General features: G+C 38.4%; 3 non-coding genes across 3 annotated transcripts; all 3 read left to right on the top strand.

The window, feature by feature from the left end:
- Window positions 1-5,762: 5,762 nt before the first annotated feature.
- On the top strand, window positions 5,763-5,881 carry LOC121686179. The gene has a single exon (XR_006023718.1). It is a non-coding gene; the product is annotated as a 5S ribosomal RNA (ribosomal RNA).
- Window positions 5,882-5,941: 60 nt separating this feature from the next.
- LOC121686304 lies at window positions 5,942-6,060 on the top strand. The gene has a single exon (XR_006023842.1). It is a non-coding gene; the product is annotated as a 5S ribosomal RNA (ribosomal RNA).
- Window positions 6,061-6,120: 60 nt separating this feature from the next.
- LOC121685968 lies at window positions 6,121-6,239 on the top strand. The gene has a single exon (XR_006023515.1). It is a non-coding gene; the product is annotated as a 5S ribosomal RNA (ribosomal RNA).
- Window positions 6,240-6,735: the final 496 nt, after the last annotated feature.

Raw genomic sequence — 6,735 nt, 5'->3', positions numbered from 1 at the left:
TGGTGGATATAAATGAGCCGACGGATAACTTAAGCAAACGGGAATTAAAAGAAAGAGAACAAAACAACGATGATGGATTAAACATGTGTGAAAATGAGAACGGTGGAATAATGAAGGACAAAAATCTAAATGAAAAGACGAATGCTGAAGTGAATACAAATGCAAATGGAGCGGAGGAACCAAAAGAACAACGGAGAAAGAGAAATGATGGAAAACAGAAGAATGCAAAAGAACACGTATATCTAAGAGAACTAACGGTCATTATAGAAACGGAGAAAATATTGGACATGAATGTAATGAAGCTCATTAAAGTAATCGAGAAGGAGGTGGGAGTTGCGAAACTTTTAGCTCTTACTCCTTTAGGCAATAAACAGTTTGAAGCCACATTTGAATCGTTGGACTGTTTGGATATTTTAGAAGAGGGATTTTTTTATGAAGGAAAGTGGGTGGGAGTTAAAAGACTGTTTAAATCGGAGATCATGGTATCGTTTCTCCATCTGTCCCCGTATACAACGGACGGAGAGGTGCTGGACAAATTAGCCAAGTGGGGAGTAGAAGCCATCCTCCCGCTGAGACGAAGATTCTACCCGGGCACGGCAATATCGGATGGTACGCGTTTTATCAAGGTGAAATTCCCGAAAGAAGTGGCCTCTTTGCCATACAGTGCGAAGTTCGATACGGCATCGGGGCCAAGATACTGTCGGGTTATTCACGATAAGCAAGTCAAAATCTGTAGACAATGTATGGGGCCAGGGCATGTGTTCAGAAACTGCCCTGAGTTTACTTGTTGAGAGTGCCTGCAACAGGGACATTACGCACGAGAGTGCACAGCTCTCAAATGCCCCGACTGCCGCCGCGCGGACATTAGATGCACGTGCCGCACGTCGGAGAATGAGGATGACGGGGAAGAGTGCGAGAGTGTGGCGGCAGCGGAGGCGAGGCTCTACCAGGAGGATGAGGCTCTACCACTGCTGCCTATGGGCAGCCCCAGCACCGAGGAGGAGGACATCCCTTGCGCCCAGCCTCAGAGAGAGCCGGCACCCTCCCCATTGTCGGAGAACTTAGACCTCAACTTTGAGACGCTGATGGGGAGTGAGGATGCTGGTCGCAACTCAGAGACAGAGGAGGCTGAATGCGCAGGGAAGGGGCAGTTGGAGGAACATGAAGACATGGATACCGATTTAAGCCAGAAAGAAGACAGGAAAAGATTAAGAGACGCTGAAGAAGAGGGTGGGTTTTTATCTAAGTTATTATCTTTTAAACAACCCCGAGTAAAACAAAAGCAGGCGCAGTTGAACATAAAAGGGGTTTTAGAGGACCAGGAAAAGAGGAGAAAAAAGAAATTGCATGTACGCTTAGGAGGAGAGGAGAAAGAAAATACTTAAATGATGGGTTTTAATTATGTATTGTTTTTATTTCTATTTATTTTTTTAATGGGCTGGGATTTTATTTCCATTAATATGAGAGGGGGTGTAAATCCAACAAAATTAGAGAAACTAATAAAGGTGACTGAAAAAAATCAAATTATTTTATTACAAGAAACAAATTGGACTAATGATATTGGAGAGGGTTTTAGGAAAAGATGGGATGGTGAAGTGTTCTACAATGTTAGCAGAAAGCAAGGCAGAGGTTTAGCTGTTTCAATTAAAAAAGAAACATGTGGGGCAGTGAATGAATTATATAGTGACAATGAGGGGAAGATTTTAACTTTACAAATTGAAAAAGAAAATGAAAAAGTTACTATATGTAATATACATGCACCAAATGAAGAATTGGAAAAAGAAGAGTTTTTTAAAAGGTTGAATGTTTTAATTGAAGGGTGGGAAAATGTTGTTGTTATGGGTGATTTTAATACTGTGCTGAAAAGGGAGGACATAAATGAACAAATGGTTTATAGAACTGATAAAGGGAGAAGAGAGTTGGAGAACCTAATGATAAAACATAACCTGCAAGATGTCTGGAGAGCAAGAAATAAAGATGTTAGAAAATATAGTAGAATGCAAATTGTAATGGATAAAATAAAACAAAGTAGAATAGATATGTGTTTAGTGAAAAATGAATGGGAGGGGGAGGTGAAAAAAGTGTTTTATAAGAAATGTTATTTTAGTGATCATGATTTTATGGAATTGCAACTGGATTTTAATAAAGTGGAAAGAGGGCCTGGAGTTTGGATTTTAAATACAGAGGTTTTAAATAATAACATGTATAAAATGGAGGTGCAGGAACTTATCATAAAGAAGAAGGAAGAAATGTGTATGTACAAAGGATGTTTAAGAATATGGTGGGATAATTTAAAATATGAGATAAAGAAATACACATTAACATTCTGTAAAAAAGCAGGACGAGACAAAAGAATAAGAGAATTCTCATTGAAAAAAGAACTAGAACAAGAACTGGAAAAAGTAGATGAAAAGAGAGAGGATGTAAATAAAATAATGGAGTTGCAGGAAGAACTAAATAAATTTGAGGAAGAAAAGCTAAAAGGTGCAATGATTAGGAGTAGAGCAAAATATATGGTAGAGGGAGAAAAATGTACAAAGTTTTTCTTTAATCTGGAAAAAAGCAGACAAAAATCTGAAGAAATTAGAGGAATCAAAGATAAAGAAGGGAACAGAATAACAGATAAAGAAAGGATTTTAAAAGAAATTCATAACTTTTATGAGGCTTTATTCAAAAAACAAGGAATAGAGAAAGAAGCCAAGGAGTTTTTATTAAGTAAAATTAAAAGAAAAGTGAGTGAAGATGATAGAGAAATGTGTAACAAAAGTATATCTGTAAATGAAATAGAAAATGCAATAGCTGAAATGAAGAATGGTAGAAGCCCAGGTTTAGATGGTTTACCGTGTGAATTTTACAAGTGTTTTAAAGGTGTTTTAATGCCCATTTTAACACAGGTTTTTGAAGAGTGCTGGAAAGATGGTGGTCTAAGTCCTTCTATGAAAAAAGGTGTGATAAAAATAATCTATAAAAGAAAAGGAGACAAAGAAGATCTTAAGAATTTTAGACCCATAAGCCTTTTAAACTGTGATTATAAGATTTTAGCAAAAGTCATGGCTAACAGGCTGAAGAGGGTCTTGCCCACAATCATTGAAACCAATCAAGCATATGCAGTACTGGGTAGAGACATCTCAGACAATGTAAACAGTATAAGAGACAAGATTTGGTTTTTAGAAAAGAAAAAACATAGTGGCTTCGTTGTAAGTATTGATTTGGAGAAAGCGTTTGATAGAGTGGAGCATGACTTTTTATTTGCAGTTTTAGAAAAATTTAATTTTGGAGAAGATTTTATCAAATGTCTGAGATGTCTCTACTCAGATGCGATGAGTTGTGTGAAGTGTAATGGTTTTTTAACGGACTTTGTTTTTTTTATCAAGATCAATCAGACAGGGTTGCCCACTGTCAGCACTTTTATACAGTTTAGTTGCGGAGCCCTTAGGCTTGGCAATTAGTGCTGACAGTGGGATAAGGGGAATAAGCGTTGACTGTGAAGATCTTAAAGAAGTTAAAATATATCAGTATGCTGACGATACAACTCTGGTTTTAAAAGATGAAGAAAGTATTTTTAGAGCAATGGAGGTTTTAGAGATTTATTGTAAAGGTTCGGGCGCTCTAATGAATGTGGGCAAGACGGAGTACATGAGGATTGGAGAGGATAGTGTGCTTCTGAGGACGTTACCTTTTCAGGAAGTTAGAGATAGTTTGAAAATTCTGGGGGTCAGAGTAGGGACAAATGAAAGACTAACAACAGGAAAAATGTGGGAGGAGATAATCGGGAATATGAAAGGAAAATTGGCTTTTTGGAAGAGAAGGGATCTGACTCTTAAGGGAAAAATTTTGGTAATCAATACCCTTTTTTTATCAAAAATATGGTACGTCCTCGGCTCTGTCAGCCTGCCATTTCCAGTTTTAAGGGTTTTTAAAAGTATGGTTTTAAATTTTATTTGGGACGGTAAACCATCTAAAATAAGTTATGACACACTGATTGGGAAGGTGGAGGAGGGTGGTCTGGGATTGCTTGACCCTTTTATTAGACTGAAGGCCCTCAGAATTAAAGCAGTAAAGCATTTTATGGGGATGGATAAAGAATGGGCCAAAACAATTATGTTTTTTATTGATAATATTTTTAAGATGGGGCCTTCAGTTTTTTTTATGAAAACAAAGGAATATATGACCATCGGCATCCCAGATTTTTATAGGGAAGTTTTAAGGGCCTGGGGGGATTTTTTAGAGTGTGTTAAAATAGAGGTTGAAGGGAGAGAGCATTTTTTAAACCAACCTTTGTTTTTAAACCCTAATCTAATGAGTAAAAACAGAGATTTTTATTTCAAAAGCTGGTTCGAAGCGGGTTTTAGGAAAATTAGAGATATTTTTTATGAAATAAAACCAGGGCTTCTACCATTCCAGGGTTTTATAGATGAGTTAAAAAGAAATGACGAACATTATGAAGTGGAAAAAATAAAAAAAGAACTGGAAAAAATCAAAGGTGTAATCCCAGAGAGGTGGTGGAAAACGATAGAGGGTGAAGTGAAAGGGAGAGCAGAGAGATTGTCAATATGTTTTAAAGATAATGACAACACGTTGGAGTCTGGTACACTGAGAAGATTTTATTCATGTTTTAGGGAAAAAGCTTTTATTTCTCCAAAAGCAAATAATTATTGGAAAACCCTCTACCCAGAGATAGAAACAAAAAACATATGGGAAAACATTAGAATAGTTTTTAAATGTCCGCTTTTAGAAAACTTTGACTTTCTTTTAGCACACAATTGCATTTTTGACGAAATGAGGTTATTCAAAATGGGGTTAACAGAGGATGAAAAATGTAAAGTGTGTGGAAAAGAAAGGGAGGGTTTAAAACATATGTTTTTTTATTGTGAGGACTTGACTTGTTTTGTTGAAAAGATCCAAAAAATAGTTATTGACTTTGGTGGAGAAAAAGAAAAGGTGTTGGATAACTGGGAAATGATGTTTTTATTTGGGATCCCAAATGAAGAAAGGAAAAGAAAGAACCAGGCAGTGAACATCGTTTCATCAGTGGCTAGGCATACAGTGTGGGTTAGGAGGGCGCTAGCAAAAAAAAGGAAAAGAAAATTGGACATATGCAAATTGTTTGAGGTAAATTTGAAGAAAGTTTTAGATACACTGTATGCCTATTTTATCTTTCATTACGATCTGGATGTTTTTAACCAAATGTTTGTCTTAAACAACTCTTTTACCCATATTACATGGGAAGGCGTTAAACTAGTTTTACCAAAATGTTCTTAATCCATTTGCCTGTTTACTTTTTAAATATGATTCTTATTTATTCACTAAACTTGCTCAACTTTTTATTGAATGATACTAATCTTATGCCTTATCTGTATTCTGTCACTACAAGTTTGTTCACTATTTATGATATTATTTATTACATGCCGCTCATGATATTATATTTCAGTATAATATGTATTTTTAGATATGAATGTTTTTCTATATACTGAGGTGTTTTATGACTGTTCAAGCTGTAGAAACAACAGAATTGTGAATGAAATGTGAATTGTGAATAAAAGTGGGACATGTTGCAGATGTATTGTAAAAATTGAAAATGTTTAATAAATAAAAGAGACAAAAAAAAAAAAAACTCTCGTCTGATCTCGGAAGCTAAGCAGCGTCGGCCCTGGTTAGTACTTGGATGGGAGACCGCCTGGGAATACCAGGTGCTGTAAGCGTTTTGCTTGTGCAGGCAGAGCGGTTGAGGTTGATGAACGTGTCCGAGTGGTTGAGTAATCGCTTACGGCCATACCACGCTGAGCACGCCCGCTCTCGTCTGATCTCGGAAGCTAAGCAGCGTCGGGCCTGGTTAGTACTTGGATGGGAGACCGCCTGGGAATACCAGGTGCTGTAAGCGTTTTGCTTGTGCAGGCAGAGCGGTTGAGGTTGATGAACGTGTCCGAGTGGTTGAGTAATCGCCTACGGCCATACCACGCTGAGCACGCCCGATCTCGTCCGATCTCGGAAGCTAAGCAGCGTCGGGCCTGGTTAGTACTTGGATGGGACACCGCCTGGCAATACCAGGTGCTGTAAGCGTTTTGCTTGTGCAGGCAGAGCGGTTGAGGTTGATGAACGTGTCCGAGTGGTTGTGTAATGGCTTACGGCCATACCATGCTGAGCACGCCCGCTCTCGTCCGATCTCGGAAGCTAAGCAGCGTCGGGCCTGGTTAGTACTTGGATGGGAGACCGCCTGGGAATACCAGGTGCTGTAAGCGTTTTGCTTGTGCAGGCAGAGCGGTTGAGGTTGATGAACGTGTCCGAGTGGTTGTGTAATCGCTTACGGCCATACCACGCTGAACACGCCCCTATTTGGTTTTCAGTGTAGCTGGTGGCTGCAGTGGAGGGAGAGAGGCTCCCTCGAGTTTTTTTCAGTTGTATTGATTGTTTTGACAGTTTTTTTTTGGTTTGTTTGTTTAGTTTTTATACGCTTTGAATTGACGTTGAGCCTTTTTGGCAGCAATCCCAACAGTTTTATCTGTTTGGGGGAGCTAAATTTAGCTTCAAACAATGGACGGACCACATGGCATCAGACTAGGAAAGACAACAGGCAAACCCAACTTGGAATTACCTCTTAATTTGGATAAAAACAAGACAAAGAAAATGGACATGGAGAAGGCAAGTACGAGTAAGGATTATGTTTCAAACCAAGCTCCTGGTAAAAGAATTGCAAAGACAAAAGACAATGGACAGGCTCAGGAGAAGAGGAAAATG

This window comes from Alosa sapidissima, chromosome 16 (assembly GCF_018492685.1).
Source record: "Alosa sapidissima isolate fAloSap1 chromosome 16, fAloSap1.pri, whole genome shotgun sequence".
In the NCBI taxonomy this organism is placed as follows: Eukaryota; Metazoa; Chordata; class Actinopteri; order Clupeiformes; family Clupeidae; genus Alosa; species Alosa sapidissima.
Note: the sequence above shows the minus strand (reverse complement) of the source record. Positions and strands in the feature narration are given on the sequence as shown.